Genomic DNA, 16,787 nt, shown 5'->3' with positions numbered 1-16,787 from the left:
GTGGAAGTTGATGTCCCCGAGGAGGATGTAGTCGGCCGAGGGGAGGGCGTGCGGGCTGATGAAGTCGGCGATGTCTTCGCTGAATTGAGTGCGTGGTCCCGGGGGTCGGTAGATCAGGGTGCCTCTGAGGGTGGTCTTGGGGTCGGTGTGGATCTGGAAGTGCAGGTGTTCGGCGGATGTCAGGGTGTTGTCGGCGTTGGTCGAGATACGGATGGTGTCTCTGTGGATGATGGCGATGCCTCCTCCAGTCTGGTTGTCGCGGTCTCTCCGGATGATCTTGTAGCCCTCTGGGACGGCGATGGCGATGTCGGGCGCTGAGGAGTCGTTCATCCAGGTTTCCGTGAGGAAGGCAACGTCAGGAGCTGTGGTGTCGAGGAGGTTCCAGAGTTGAACGGCGTGTCTGTGGACGGAGCGGGTGTTGAGCAGGATGCACTTGAGGTGGTTGCTGCTGGTGTTCGGCTTGGCGGGTGCTGGTGCGGGGCAGGTCCGGATGCAGGTGAACTTGCAGGTGAGGCAGCTGAAGGGTCCGTGGGTGCGTCTCGGAGTGGCTCGGTAGCACCCGGGGGTTCGGCCGGTGTTGAGTGCGTTGAGGGTGGCGGCATCGTAGGTCCTGCGGGGGGGCTGGCAGGCGCGGGGGCCAGGGGGTCTGGCGCTGGGCGCGGTCCAGGCGCGGACGGGCGCAGACGGGCTTACCTTTGGCGCACCTTCGGCGCTCATTCGGTGCTCCCGCTGCGCGCGTCCGCTGCGCGGTCGCTCTGGGGGCGTCATAAGAGGGGAGCCGGGAGGGAGGGTCTGCGGGGAGGCGGGGAGCGCGGGAACCAAACGGCGGGCGGGGGGGCGGGGTCTCGTGGGCAGCGGCGGGAAACCAGGGGGCTCGGTGGCGGCGCTTGGCGGCCCTGTGGCAGCTGGGGCGGCGCTCGGCGGCCCTGTGGTGGCTCAGGCGGCAGGCGGCAGCAGGAGGTCCAGCAGGTAAGGAGCAGGCGGGAGGTGTGTGAGCGACCAGGCCGAGGGCACAGTGGTCACACCTGGGACGGGGGAGAGGGTCCCCTTAAGAGGGGAGCCGGGAGGGAGGGTCTGCGGGGAGGCGGGGAGCGCGGGAACCAATCGGCGGGCGGGGGGGCGGGGTCTCGTGGGCAGCGGCGGGAAACCAGGGGGCTCGGTGGCGGCGCTTGGCGGCCCTGTGGCGGCTGGGGCGGCGCTCGGCGGCCCTGTGGTGGCTCAGGCGGCAGGCGGCAGCAGGAGGTCCAGCAGGTAAGGAGCAGGCGGGAGGTGTGTGAGCGACCAGGCCGAGGGCACAGTGGTCACACCTGGGACGGGGGAGAGGGTCCCCTTAAGAGGGGAGCCGGGAGGGAGGGTCTGCGGGGAGGCGGGGAGCGCGGGAACCAATCGGCGGGCGGGGGGGGCGGGGTCTCGTGGGCAGCGGCGGGAAACCAGGGGGCTCGGTGGCGGCGCTTGGCGGCCCTGTGGCGGCTGGGGCGGCGCTCGGCGGCCCTGTGTTGGCTCAGGCGGCAGGCGGCAGCAGGAGGTCCAGCAGGTAAGGAGCAGGCGGGAGGTGTGTGAGCGACCAGGCCGAGGGCACAGTGGTCACACCTGGGACGGGGGAGAGGGTCCCCTTAAGAGGGGAGCCGGGAGGGAGGGTCTGCGGGGAGGCGGGGAGCGCGGGAACCAATCGGCGGGCGGGGGGGCGGGGTCTCGTGGGCAGCGGCGGGAAACCAGGGGGCTCGGTGGCGGCGCTTGGCGGCCCTGTGGCGGCTGGGCGGCGCTCGGCGGCCCTGTGGTGGCTCAGGCGGCAGGCGGCAGCAGGAGGTCCAGCAGGTAAGGAGCAGGCGGGAGGTGTGTGAGCGACCAGGCCGAGGGCACAGTGGTCACCGTGGGAACAGTGTGAAGAATGAACACTGTTGTTGTTATCATTCCTTGCCTCTCATCATCATAAAGTCTCTCAGAAGAAACTGCAATTTTGTAGACAGCAGGTTACCTATTTAGGTCATCTCCTGTCTAAGGAGGGACGTGCACTCTCACCAGATTGCATTCAGACCATTTTAGATACTCCTGTGCCCCGTACTCAGAAGGACGTCCATGCATTGATTGGCCTTACTTACTTCTGTAGGCAGTGAATCCCTAGCTTTTCGTACATTATTAAACCCTTGCTGGCCCTTTTGACTAAAGACACTCTGATGCCTCTCCCATGGACTACTGAATGCCAGAATGCCTTCCAACAGCTACGTCAAGCTCTTTGTTCTGCACAAGTATTAGGAACTCCACACTACACTAAGGCTTTCCCACTATGTACACGAGAGGAAAGTTTGTGCCCTCTTGGTTTTAACACAGACACACGGTGATAAACAACGTCCTTGTGCATATTTTTCGGCTGTCCTTGATCCAGTTGCCCGCGCGCTGCCTGGTTGTTTCCGAGCGGTGGTGGCAGCGGCTGTGTCCATACGTCAGAGTGAGGAAATAGTCTTGTCACATAGATTGTTTGTGTTAGTACCTCATTCAGTTGATGCCTTGTTAAATCAAACAAAAAAACACAGCATCTGACTAGTGCCCGCTTGACAGGATATGAATTTACACTTTTGGCCCCTCATAACAAGTTGAAATGATGTTTGACTTTGAATCCTGCTACATTATTGCCACTTCCAGCAACTCAGTCTCAGTCACAAGAGTTACATGACTGTATATCCCTTACTGAAGAACAATCAAAGGGTTGTGTTGACCTGCAAGATACGCCTCTCTCTAATGTTGATGGAGAACTATGGGTTGATTGTTCTTGCCTGAAGTTGCCTGATGGCACTACATCTGCTGCTTATGCGATTACAACACTTCAGACAGCAGTTGAGACAGCTCGCATTCCACAGAAGTCAGCTCAAGCAGCCGAATTGATAGCACTGACAAGAGCATGTGAGATTAGTACAGATTTGCTTGTTAACATTTACGCTGATAGCCAATACTCCTTCAGCGTGGCGCATAACTTCGGGAAACTATGGAAAGAAAGAGGCTTTCTTACTTCACATGGGACACAGATAATGCATGGGGAATTAGTCCATAATCTCCTTACTGCTTTGACCTATCCTAAGAAAGTAGCAATTGTTAAGTGTAGAGCACACAAGAAAGTGACCGATAAAATAGGAGCCGACAATGCCTTTGCGGATTACACAGCTTGTGAGACTGCAATGCAGCGGAGTACCACATCTATGTATGTAGCTAAGTCACAGGCTGAGCGTTGGCATGATGCCAGGCAAGAGGTGCTGGACACGCAACAATCTGCTTCTGTTGATGAATTAGACCAATGGTCCAAGGAGGGAATATTGAATGATGAGGGCTGTTGGAGGAATAAAGAAATGACAAAATGGAAGTTACCCACAACTTATTTACATCCCATGATTCACATGGCACATGGGCCGGCACATGTTGGAGCATCCTTAATAACAAAGCAACTTATGCAAGGTTGGGATCACCTAGAGATTGCCGGCATGGCTAAAAAAAAAAAAGTACAGTCCTGTCTGATTTGTCTCCAGTATAATCCTGGAAAGAGAACACGAACTCCAACAGGAGGCTTTGTGAGACCAACTGCACCTTTTGAGGTCCTGCAAATGGACTACATCCAGTTTGAGCGTTGTAAAAACCTAAAGTATGTCCTGGTAGTGGTTTGCGCCTTCAGTAAATGGGTAGAGGCATATGCTATGAAGGATAATACAGCTCTTTGCGACAGTAAAGGTGCTCCTAAAGGAGTTTGCCCCACGTTTCGGCATTTGTCGAGTTTTATGGAGTGACAATGGACCCCATTTCACTGGGCAAGTTGTCGAATATGTCATGAAAGGATTGGGGATTAAGCAGAATTTTCATGCTGCTTTTCACCCACAATCAGCGGGGCTAGTGGAGCGATATAACTCCACTCTGAAATTTAAATTGGCTAAGATACAAGCCTCCACGTCATTGAAATGGCCTGATGCGCTGCCTCTCGCGTTGTTATCTATCAGATCGATACCACATTCACAATCTGGCCTCACACCGTACGAAGTGGTTTTTGGAAGGCCTATGAATATTTTGAGGATTCCTAAGCCACGCCCTATTCATGATGTACCACATGTGTTGATTAATGATTATTTGTCAAAGTTGACTGGTAGTTTGTCTTTTATTTATCAACAGGTTCGGGAAACCCTCCCAGAAAGGTCGCAAGGTGAAGGCCACTGTTTGCGTCCTGGTGATTTTGTGGTCATAAAGTCATTCCAGAGGACCAACTCCCTAGCACCGAGATGGCGAGGCCCTGAGCAGGTGCTACTGGCTACCAGGACTGCAGTTTGAGTGAATCGGAGGAACTGGGTCCATGCGACACACTGTCAAAAGGTGTTGCAGGACCTAGTGAGCCCAGCTTCGCTGACAGATCACCGCGATATTTTGATCACCGAGAAAGGAGCTGCGTCACCTGAAGGACCCGAGGAAGTTTTCCCAGACCACACGATCCCTGGTACATCCCGATATCAGCTTCGACCCAGGAGGAAAGACACTTCCTCGAAAAAGACTGTTTGAGCCACTGTCCTGGGTGGTTAAAGACTGACTTCAAAGGGGGGTAGTATATGAGTGAGTACTCGTCTCAATGTTAGTGAAGAAATCAACGCCTGCCCAGGACCTTAGGGCACCATCTGCTTTGGTGTTTGACGACGGAATGAATATGCTTGAGGAGAAGAAACCGGCTGCTGCGAGAATCTGTAATAAACAAACTATGATTGCTACTGGACTCACTTTGACTGTTGTTGTAATCGCTACAATAACTTGGGTTGGAGAAGAAGTAGCTCCTGTTCGAAATCTATTAACTGCTACTACTCCTGTCCCCATTGAACATCACTATTTCACTCTAACTTATCATGAGCAAAAGCACAGAATGTCCTACCTCAATAACACTTTCATTCAGATGTTGCACCATACACACATTGCTACGAACATTACCAACTGCTCGGTATGTGGAATGATGCCAGCTCATCAGGAAAAGGGAGAAACTCCTTTTATTCCTTTGCCGTTTTCACATAATGGCTTCTGCAAAGCCTGGTTTGCACTATTGTGGGCTTCTCATATCGCTAATATTACTAACTTTGATGTACGTAGACCTAACGCTCAGTTGAATAAAGTCTATTACCCTGATGAGGAAGGAGATCCACTAGCTAAAGGAACTGTATGGGCAAAGGAGGAGTATCGTCGAGGAAATTCCTCCACACACTATGTTTTCCCCAACACTCGAACCATCAAGGGTAATGGACCTCCTGTTATTGCTGTTACTAGAGCTAGAGCGGATCTTTGCGTGAGCAGTATTGCCAATATTCCTGTGGGAAAAAGTGACTGTACTTCAGTGTTGAATATTACTGGAATGAACAATAGCAGTTTTTTGTCTTCACACAACACCTATTTCATTTGTGGAAATAAAGGTTATTACCATCTACCTATTGGGTGGTCAGAAAGTTGCTACGTGACCTTTTTGCTTCCACCTGTGTTCTTAGCACCAGCATCCTATCATAAAGACTATAAACTGTTTAATGACATTTCCAAAAATAGATTTAAGAGGACAGTAAAAAATAATGAGGTGGATCAAATGGATACTGCACTACCGCAGTATACCATGACCATGCCCCTTCTGTTTTTGATGCAATTTCCAAGATGCATGGAATAGCAACTGAAATCCACCAGGATTCAGGGACATGGACTTTGACTGGATGGCTTTGGAACATGTTTACTGTATGTGGCTGGAAACATTTATCAGCCCTATGTATATTTTTGCTATTCTTTTCACTTGTTGCCTATGTATTCAAAGTGGCCCAATGCTTAGTTACCTATGTGTTTCTACTTGCGCCTCATGTATACCAACTAAACAGAATGTTAAGAATGTAAATGCCTGCCGAGCAATCGTTCAAGAAATTAGTGAAATGATGAACATTGATGTCCACGATGTTTTTAGTACGCCTTCGAAAGCATAGGGAGATGTCTTCAGCATATGCTAAAAGGGTCGTCAGTGGAAATCTGAAATAATTTCCGTTAGCATAAGCTGAAGCCATCTTGGTTGTGGCATCCATTTTGTTAGCTATGTAATTTTTCCGTCTTCACTGTTGCTTGCGCTTCTATTCTGCTTGTGTCATCAGCTTTAGTTAACTTCTTCTCTACTGAGTCAAAGCCATGTACGTGCTGAGAAAAGGCCTGTAGCTGTTAAAATGCTCCTGGTGAAAGATGTAACTGTCAATCATTTGTGCTGTTGTAAACAGTTCTGTTCTCCCTCCCACTTTGCTGACTAAGTGATTACCCATCTTCCCATGTCTGGCTGTAACTATTCCTGTGTAGGCTTGTACCTTCTATTTGTAACTACATGCTTGCTTACTCTGCAACAAACTCTGTATATAAGCACCATGGTCTGTGTATTCAATGTACTACCTCAGGCAGCACTTGAGAGTGCTGTGTGGACGTAGTCCCACTCATGAGTGATTAATAAACTTGTTATTTGAATTCCAGTTGGTCTACGGACCCGTGGATAGAGAAGGGTGACCCCTGCACCAGTGTGCTTATTAAAAGGCACATTTCCACAGGGTGTGGAGAATCTAACAAACAAAATAAAATCGATTGCGGACTAGTCTCCTCCTTCTTGTAATATTTGATCAATCCAGTAGGAGGTATCCCCTTTTGTAGAACTTGAGTGAGCTCCTGGTCTCTTGTTTCCTATGTGCGTGGTTAAATAACATTTGAAACAGCCTGGTCTCACACCAACCTACCACAAATAATCAAGTGTTTTCTTCATCATAAAACAAAAACTCCACAGTTTTTCATTCTAGTTCACATTAACATTACTGAGACCACAGCTTACGAAGACGCATTCTAAAAACCACACTACCTCTACTAAAGTTTCTACTACATGCAGCAGCATTCCTACCAGCCAAAGGAAATCTGATCAGAGTAGATCAAGTCTAAAGCAACAACACAAGCTCTTTCTTTCATCTCACATCCAGTGTTGGATGTGATACCGTTGTGATTCTGCAATGCAGTCCTACTCCAAAATACAACTTTTATATATTCACTAAAAACAAACAAAAACTATTTGGGAACTGACTTTACTGAAGTTGTTATGGGGGATTTTGAACTAATACATCATTATCAGACTTTCTCTAGTGTGCAAAATTATTACTTTGATACAAAAGGATTTTGAATCTCTAATTATCTTAATGTCAATACAATTAGTGATATACTTTGTGATCTGCTGTCAACTTATAGACCTCGCAATCTATTTAGTGATTCAAAAAATAACTACTTCCTTTATCTTTCGCTACATTCCCCACTTCTGCCATTTCCCAGGACTATAAATAACAGTTCCTACTATTACCCGAAGCAATGACACTGGTTCACCAAAATTAGAAGTCTGAACCTGCCTCTTTGGGACTCAAAGGTATGACCTTCAGATCTCTGCAGGTGTTAACAGAGAAAGTTATATTACTATGCCATCTTACCAGTCTAGTGGCGCTCTCTGTGGGGGGGGGGGGGTGGAGTAACACAGACCCCTGCAACTCCTGTGGCAGGGGAAGGCGGGGGGGGGCAAACCTCCAGGGGGCACCATACCTTTCAAGGGGCCACCATCCTGACCAAAGCCAATGAATATCTGTGAGAGGTGGAAGACTCAAGGGTCCCTTGTCACATTCTGGAGGGTGGCCCATCATTTTGCATTATGCCTCTGGGTCGGTTAAGGATGGGCCCTCGACACTTAGTGCTGCCCGAAAAACCTGCTGCCCACATGGACGATGCTGTTTGGTTGTAATCGCATATCCTACGAAATAATGAATACTGACCTAGTGAGCTGCAGCAGTGGATCACTGCCAGCGGAAAGCAGTGGTGCAGGGTACCTATCGCGGTCACTTGTTTTACGCTCTCTGTGAATTTCTGAGCCAGGCTGCTGGAACTGTAAACTGAGACCTGCTTAAACAAATCACGAGGGCTGTACATAAAGGACTGCCATACTGTGGTCACTTTAATGTGGTGTCTGCTTTCACAGGGAGAAGCCTGCATTGTGTGCAATCTGGAGACATTTGAAGCACAAAGACCTAAACAGGCACAAGAAAGATTTTCACAGTGCCACTGTATGGTTGAATTGCCATCAGAACCTACATAACCTTTTGTACATGTGATGCAAAGTTATATTTAAAAAAAGTATCACACTCATTTTGTATATGTATAAACTTATATTTATCTTTAAATTGACAACTCAAAGAGCCACCATAAAACTGGCCGTAACGGTTCACTCTGAATGTATGCAGCACGGAACGCAGATCCTTTTGTCACAAACTTAAACCTGACAAGGCAGCTGAAATCTGGGCTTCCTTTGATGTGTGAGTGTCATCTTACATTTTGTCACCCTATCTGGCTGCTTGTCTCGTGACCCTCTAACTGGCCTCTCAGCCGGCAAACCCTATACTCTTCGTAACTCTTTTGTTGTCAATAGTACAGAGGATTGTGTCGGGTTCTGCAACCAGTGCCATTTCTATCTCCTTCACCATTTATAATCATAAAAGAAAACCAGTGAAAAGTATAAAAAAATGTTGATGCTGTCCTAACTTACTGATTAACAAAAAAGAACCTGTTTTATTCAGTGTTGCTGTTCTTGTTGGCTGTTATTTAACTTGATTAAACTGGAGGAGATTTGTGAATAGAACTTGTCAATGCCGTCAGTACACTGGATGGGGGTGGAATGGTCCCAAGAGGAATAAGGAATGCACATTGTAATTATGAGTTATTTAATGTTTTTCCAATACATTAACTGTTCTAGCTGGTGGATGTGTAGGACGGAGGAAGGTGGTGGGGGTAAATTTCGAACTGTAGAGGACATTTGTTGCAAATAATCTGCCTATAATAAAAAAAATAAAAAATAAAAACTGCATTCAGTTTTAAGGACTTCCTGCCCCAGTTATGTTTCACCAGTATTAATAGGAGCTTAGACATCTGACACGGTTTTGTGCACCCAGCATTTGACTTAGGTGTTCACTCTTAGGTTCCGAAGGGGGACCAAGGAGAGACTATTTGTGTACATTTCCCTCTCGTCTCCATGCCACCCCGACTTCAACCTTTGCACATGTTGGATATCTCCATGTAAGAGGACAGTGGTGATCCGGACGAGCCTGGACGTTCCAGGTCCTGGGTGCATAGATAAAATAGGAAAGGCCTTTTTTTCTTACACTTCCGAGTCTGCAGTCTGATGATGTCCTATCTGGGGGTGTGCCCAGAATCACCAGAGATAGCGAGCTTTTAGTTGGTCTTTAAGATAGGCAAGGCTGCTAGTCATAAAGTGAGCTAAGCGACAAGAGAACTAGTTGATTTGTACTTGTTAATCTCAGTGCTTAACGAGAACCGGTGGTTTCCGGTGCTCAGCACCAGTACCCAATTGTCACGACTAGCAATTATAACAGTCTATAAGAAATATGATTGTTGCACCTCCTAGGTAGGGTGTGTGTCCCTGGGCACGACTCACATCCTAGTAACTAGGATTCTCAGGTTGTAAATAGGGGATAATCAGTAGAAACGAAAGTTCAATCCTTGTATTTTTATTCCTTATGGTTATTCATATGGTTTAACTTCATTCCATTCAGATGGCAGACATTAAATCATAATGACTGGACTGGGATATCCACTGCATTTCGGGTATCTCACCCTTCGTCAGGGACCAATCCTATAACAAACAATAATGTCATGAGGAACACAAACCTGTGTTTCTATTCACATAGCTGTGATGCATTTAAATGCATGCAATCACGTTTGTTACAATCAAATACCTTGTTGAATGCGAAAATTAAAAAACAAAGAGTTTCTCAGCAATTAATTAATGCTAACATTATATCAAGAAAACTGGTAACCGTATGCTTGTTGAAATCGTGCTGGTTATTAAAGGTGTTGAGCTGTTCGCTTCTATTTAGAGTGGTCAAGTATTAGTATGGGATGAGGTGGACCTAATTTGCCGTCGATGGTATTGGTGGCGTATAGCTATATATTGTGCTGTGCTCTGTAGTATTGAACACACAAATTAGGTGAAGTGTGGTATCGCAAATGTTTAATAATGCTTCTCTATATTGAGATGTTAAAAACGTGTTCATTCAGTGATTTAATCCGGTGTGCTCAAGAAAAAAGAATACAGCGTTGTGCTGATTAGGTGTAGGTGTGGAAATAAATGCGGTAAATTAACATTTTGCGGTGAATTGAAAACGTGCCTGTAAAACAAAATATATTGTTAAGAGACTTACGGTCCAGTCGCGTAATCTGTTTTAGTACGACGAGTGTATCATTCGCGTCTAGGTGCTAGTGATTCTAACTGCTGTATTAATAATAGACAAGGGACTAACCTTGTCTATGTTTTTGACGATGTTAGCAATCGAAGAGGGACTATCCTAGTCTGTAATGTTGGCGGCCATCGTTAAGTGATAGAAATCAATGAGACTGTTGGGGTGGTGCATAAATCAGGATATATACCATGGGTGCGGGGAAGAAATTGAATCAAACTAGATAGGTGAATAATAAGTGTACATAACAAGATCAAATGGAACCCTGATAAATACGTAGTGTACTATTGGTACATGTTTAGTGCACGCGAAAAAACGCATAAAATGTTAGAGGCGACATAAAAATGACATTTCTAACAGTCTCACATGTTGTTAAATAAAAGTTGATAAATAGCATGAAAATTCTATAGGGTCATTCATCCCGTATGGTTTCATAGAGTCCAATGTTTTTATCCAATGGTTACCGCGCTGTAGAAGGTATTTTCTATTGTCTCGGCCCTCAATTTTGGCTACCACTTCGAGGATTAAGAATTTTAGTTGACTGATATTGTAGTGATTCTCTTGGAAATGGTTGGCCACAACTGATTTCATATTTTTCGTGCGGATGTTTGATTTGAATTCATTGATTCTAACTTTGATTTTGCTTTCGGTTTTGCCCACGTACACTTGTCCGCAAGGACATTTTAATAAGTAAACCGAATTCATGGTGTCACATGTTGCTGTGACTTTTAGTTTGATATTGTTACCTTTTCTGGGATGTGTGATGGTTGCACCTGGTATTATGTTATGACAGTTGTTACAGTTGTGACATGCCATTGTTCCTCTATAATTTTCATGGTGAGTGTCCTTATCAACTTTGATTGCGTTTAACATTTCTCCCATGTTCTTATTTCTGGTATATGCAAAAATGGGAAATTCTGTGAACACTTGATTGAAATCTGGTTCTAGAGTCAATATCGGTCAGTGGTGTTTTATAATCCCTTTAAACTTTTGCTTGCGGTGGAGTGTTCAGCCACCATCACTATACAATTGGTAGTTTTGCTGGGTGACTTCTGTAAAAGTTCTATTCTGCTTTTGGAATGGCATAGCTGTTTAGCTTGATCAAGTACTGACTTGGGATAGCCTCTCTGTGAAAAACGTTCAGTCATTTCATCTAGCCTCAAGGTGGCGATTTGCGGGTTAGATACTATCCGTTTTACCCTCAGCATTTGGGAATAGGGTAAGTGTTGTTTTAAGGTTTCTTGATGGAAACTCCCATAGTGCAAGGTGTTATTGCGATCAGTGTTTTCTGTAGATATCAGTTTCAAATGTATTCTCTGTAATTGTTATTTGTACATCCAGGAATGTTATTTTTTTTTTTGAATATCATAGGTAAATTGGAGTCTTTCATTAATGTCATTGAGTTTGTTTAATGCTTCCACTAGGATGTTTTCTGGACCGTTCCATACTATGAACATGTCATCAATGTAGCGAAGGAACAACTTGCAATACTCGACCCATGGGTGTTTAGTTAATATTGTGAATGGAAGGCGTTACTCCAGGAGCACACACAATATTGATGACCTAACTGCAACTTCTTTGAACACCTGTTGTGCGCGTATCAATTCTTAGTGAATTATAACAGTCTGCCACATGCTGGCGGTGTTTTATTAATTCAGAGATGAGCACAACTATAGGTGTTTATTAATTCAATATATGTCAAATAAATTACTGATACCTGCCGCCCAAACATTTCTTATAGCTTTAGGGTCCTGGAATAGTCTGAACTGTCACATTTGTAGGAGTATGTTGGTTAGTAATTGTGTAGGTCTGCTCTGAACAGTATGAGCAACCTCTCTTAGAACTTCTCCTTGCACATTGAGCATGATTGCTTTAATGAAAACATACAATGGTTTAATGGGAATATGCAATCCCCGCAGACACTTACAATGCATGGGGAGAACTTTGAAGAGGAAGCGGGTGGGGATGGAAATGTCAGGTGGTTTTGCAGATAGCTGATAATGTGTTGCTTGTAAAACATGAACTTTTCCCTTGCTATATATCTGGGTGATTTCTTCATTTTCCTACAATAATATACCCATTCTCTCCATCAAGAATCCAAGAGCAATGAAGTAAAAATTCTAGACTGTACAGTACTGAACATCAGAAATATTTTGACACCGATATGTAGTGATGCCACGTACTTTCATGGTGAAGAAATGTTGAAATAAATGTGATTTCCTACCAGAAGTGATCTGGGTGTATCTCAGGGGACATTCATTTATAACATTTAAGGACTTTAGCAATAACTTCAACACAACAGTCTTTCTCCCTCTTCCATTACTGAAGAAACACATTGCCACTGTAAGTATGAGTATTTTTCTATATCCTCTTATTATTGATTAAATATAATAAAACAGAGAACCTAAAAAGCCAGCTGGAATGTCATTTTAGGTTTACTGCCAACAAAATCTGGCACAAACGAGGACCCCCCTGTTCCTGTTTTTTCCTACTTTAGTATTTCCACATGATGCAAAGCTATAGCAATTGACACAATTGAAGCCATTATAAAACTACTGAATGATAACATTATAGGCCAGTAAATAAATGGTTGCATATACAAGCCACTTTAGAAAATGCCTCACCTTATATGGGAATTAAGAGTGGCATATGCTATTTACAGTTCCAATTTCAGTAAAATGTTCGAACTTATAACACAATTAATTCAGTTCATTTAAAGGACGATTTTATACTAAAGCCAATATTCCAAAATGTCCTTGCCTGACGTTTTACTTCCTTTAGTTAAGCCAATGTTTAAAAAGTATTCTATTATCTGTGTTGGAAAGTTGAATTATTTCTCATTTAGTTTCACTACACTGATACAAACTTGTTATGCCCCACATGCCTAGAAGCCTCACTGCCATGTTCAGGATTCTATCTTCCAGATACTGAAGGGCATAGCTAGCTGTGGTGTCCATCTGAAGTAGTTTGTTTTTTAATTTGTTTATTAAAGTTTTCATAGAACAAAACCAGTAGAGATATCATTACATCATTATATATCTTACAGAATACAGAGGAGCCAGTCATCACAAGTGTACACAAAATCAAGATGGTAATAAAATACAAGTGCATCGATGTTCAAGACAGTCACATGAGTACAAAGCAGGAGTGTCATTAATTAGCAGTGTTAGCCAACAGATAGGCAGTAAAGGGGGCCCAGATGTCCCGTGGACGAAACGCACAGGGGAGGCCCTCCACATAACACGTGAGTTGATCACGACAGTATGTAATGTCTTGCAGCCAAGGTACTAATTTAGGTGATGGGCGGCCATCCCAGTGCAGTGAGACCTTGCGCTTCGCCAATTGCAGCGCCAGCGCCACAAGCTTGCGATTCACAGACTTAATATGCAGGACATGTCCCAACAAACAAATCTTCATAGTACATTCGACTACCTCACCCACCATAGTTGACAATGCGGTCGTGAACTCACCCCAAAAATCTGCTACTTTTGCACAAGCCCAGGCTAGATGCTGAAAATCTGCGTTATCAGCTCCACATCTCCTACAGCAATGGGAGTCTCGCAACCCAAATTTATACAGTTGTGCAGGGGTAAAATATACCTGATGGATATATTTATAGTGAATATATTTAAGATTACCATTTGCAGCAAATTGGCCTGTTAAGCGGCAACTCAATTCCCACTCCTCTGCCGTCAGTGGTTGTGGTAGGATCGCATTCCATTTTGCTAGTGAGGCTGCTGCTATTAGCGCCTCATCACGTTGGGAGGCTGCGTATAATCGTGAAACTAGCTTTGTAGTGTTCTGCGCAGTATACAGAGATTGCAGAGCTTCTAGTGCCGGTGGCCCACCTGGATATATGTCCCCCATAGTGGGCGCCCCAGCAGCTGCATCATTCTAAGGGACCCCACCTCGCCAGTCACCGATATATCCATATGATGTACTAGAGGCATTGTCGGCGCATATAGTGGTAGCTTCTTGGCCCGACGTCCCAGGTCCTGCCATGCTTGAAATGTACATTTCACTGTGTCAATTTTGTCCCTTTCAAGAACTGTAACGTTATTCACAACCATTGCTTTTAGGGGGATTGGGTGGGTAGCGCCCGCCTCCACTGCAACGTGCGGTGTATACGGCGGAGCCTTTAGCCAATAATATGCATAATGCGCCTGAGCACATAGATGAATATCAGGAACAGCAAAACCTCCCATGTCATACTGTCTTGTGAGTGTCTCCCACTTTACTCTTGATTTTTTGCCCCTCCATGCCAAAGTAATTAACAGTGACCTTAGCATGAAGAAAAAATGCTGCGTGAGGCGTATAGTTATGTTCACAAAAAGGTATAAAAACCTTGGCAGCACCACCATTTTGATTAGCGCCACTCTGTCCGTAAAAGTAAGAGGCAGCTTAATCCATCTCGCTACTTGGTCTTCTAGTCGCGTGATGGTAGTACCATAATTGGCGCTAACAAAGACTTGAGAGTCCCTATGAGCCCAGACACCCAAGTACTTGACTGGCTCAGTCGTCCATTCTAGAGGACATTCCAACTCAAACGGGGTAGTACTGTCCATCAAGGGGAATACAGTCGACTTATTCCAATTTATGGCAAGGCCTGAATACCATTCAAACCTTACATATTTGCGGATCAACCTGTCTAGATACACTGCGGGTTCACGCACGTAGAGGACCATGTCATCTACATACATGGACACTGCCAACGGCCGCTGTAAAAAACGCAAAGCTGCATCAGCATGGCGTTGTCATAGAATACAGGCCAGGGGCTCCATAATTAGCGCAAAAAGTAAAGGCGATAGTGGGCACCCCTGCCTTGTACCACGCCTAATCGGAATCGCACCCGAGGTCTGGCCATTAACCCGTATGTGGGCCATTGGGCTAGTGTACAGCAACTTAATCCAGTTAGTATAAACGTAGGGAACCCCCATACGATGTAGCACCGCAAACATATATGTCCACGCGATGGAATCAAATGCCTTTGCGGCATCCAGCAAAACCGCAGCCGCCGACATATCAGGTTTCAGGAGATGCAACACCGCGAACAGAGTCCTAAGGTTATAAGCAGTGGAGCGGGCCGGGATAAACCCCGACTGGTCTGGTAAGACCATAACCGGTATTAGCAGGTGTAATCGGGTCGCCAGCACTTTCGCAAGGATTTTGACATCCATGTTCATCAATGACAAAGGTCTATATGAGTCACATTTATCTGGGGCTTTCCCCGGCTTCAACAGTGTGATAATAAGAGCCTCACGCAATGTATCCGGGAGTCGCTGCTGTTCATATGCCTCATCAAACATGGCCTGCAGATGTGGCACCAAGACATCCACATACTCCTTATAGAACTCTGCCGGGAGCCCATCCGTGCCCGTGGCCTAACCATCCGGCAATGCTGCGATAGCATCCCTTACCTCACCCACTGTCAATGGATGCATCAGGAAATCCTGCTGTCTCCTCGACGACCACACCAGGGCAATGTCATCCAGGTACTGAGCAATACCTTCCTCATTCGCAGTAGGCCTAGCCTCATACATATCTCTGTAATGTTGTGTAAATGTGCGAAGTATTCCCGATGTTTCACAATAAGTGTGCTCACCCTCTGTAATTGATTGAATCAAGTAGCGTTTGGCTCAGGACTCTGCAATCCTGCTCGCCAGAGCACGACCTGGACGACCCCATTCCCCATAATATCGGGCTTGCCAACGTCTGGACATATGTTTCACCTCTTGGTCTGCTAACTCATTGTATTCTGTAACTTTGGAACGTATAGAGGCAAGCAAGGCCGCATCAGTTGTCTCTTCATACTGCCGTTCTAGTTGCCCCAGTTCCCTTTCCAGCCGCGCCATGGAGGCACGGATATATTTGAGCACCCCAGCTTGTAGGCCTATGCACACGCCCCGTATAGTGGCCTTGAAGGCTTCCCATATAGTGCCGAGACTCTGCACTGATCCTACATTTTCCGTGAAGTAATTGTCTATATATAGCCTTACGCACTCACTCCCTGAACACTTGATCTAACAGCTCAGAGGGATGCAGTCGCCACTGAAATTGAGGGGGCATGTAGGTGGGTATCGTCATATTGAGTTGTACTGGGGAGTGATCAGCATCTGAAGTAGTTAACAAATATTTCTGATGTGTCTGCATACAGTCCATAGAACTCTGGCTGGAGATTAGAGTAAGGTTAGTTGAATGTTAGGACCATGGAAGAGAGGTGAGAGTTGGGTGCAGATTGTCATATTAAATAGGTTTTCCAGAACTTGAGTTAAGAGTGTTAGTTTAAGGGAATTATTAACAAAGTGCTTAAAAGACAAACAGGAACCCCAAGATAAACTAGGCTCTGTGGTCTTCTGCAGGTTAGGCAAATAGGACCAGAAAATAGTGCTTCATCGTTTCAAATTTGAATATTAGAATTTCGCTAATTCAAATCTTTATAGGTCTGCCTAGGTGAATAAGGGTGTACGTGCCAGAGGTATGACCAGATATGTATGACACTGT

General features: G+C 45.6%; 1 protein-coding gene across 1 annotated transcript in view; it reads right to left on the bottom strand.

Moving 5' to 3' along the window:
• FGF10 (fibroblast growth factor 10) overlaps positions 1–16,787 on the bottom strand; it is a 335,947-nt gene that overhangs the window by 296,659 nt on the left and 22,501 nt on the right. The gene's annotated exons all lie outside the window — the stretch shown is intronic.

Source organism: Triturus cristatus, chromosome 2_1 (genome assembly GCF_964204655.1).
Source record: "Triturus cristatus chromosome 2_1, aTriCri1.1, whole genome shotgun sequence".
Lineage (NCBI taxonomy): Eukaryota > Metazoa > Chordata > Amphibia > Caudata > Salamandridae > Triturus > Triturus cristatus.
The sequence above is the reverse complement of the archived record's forward strand: the minus strand, read 5'-3'. Positions and strand labels throughout refer to the sequence as shown.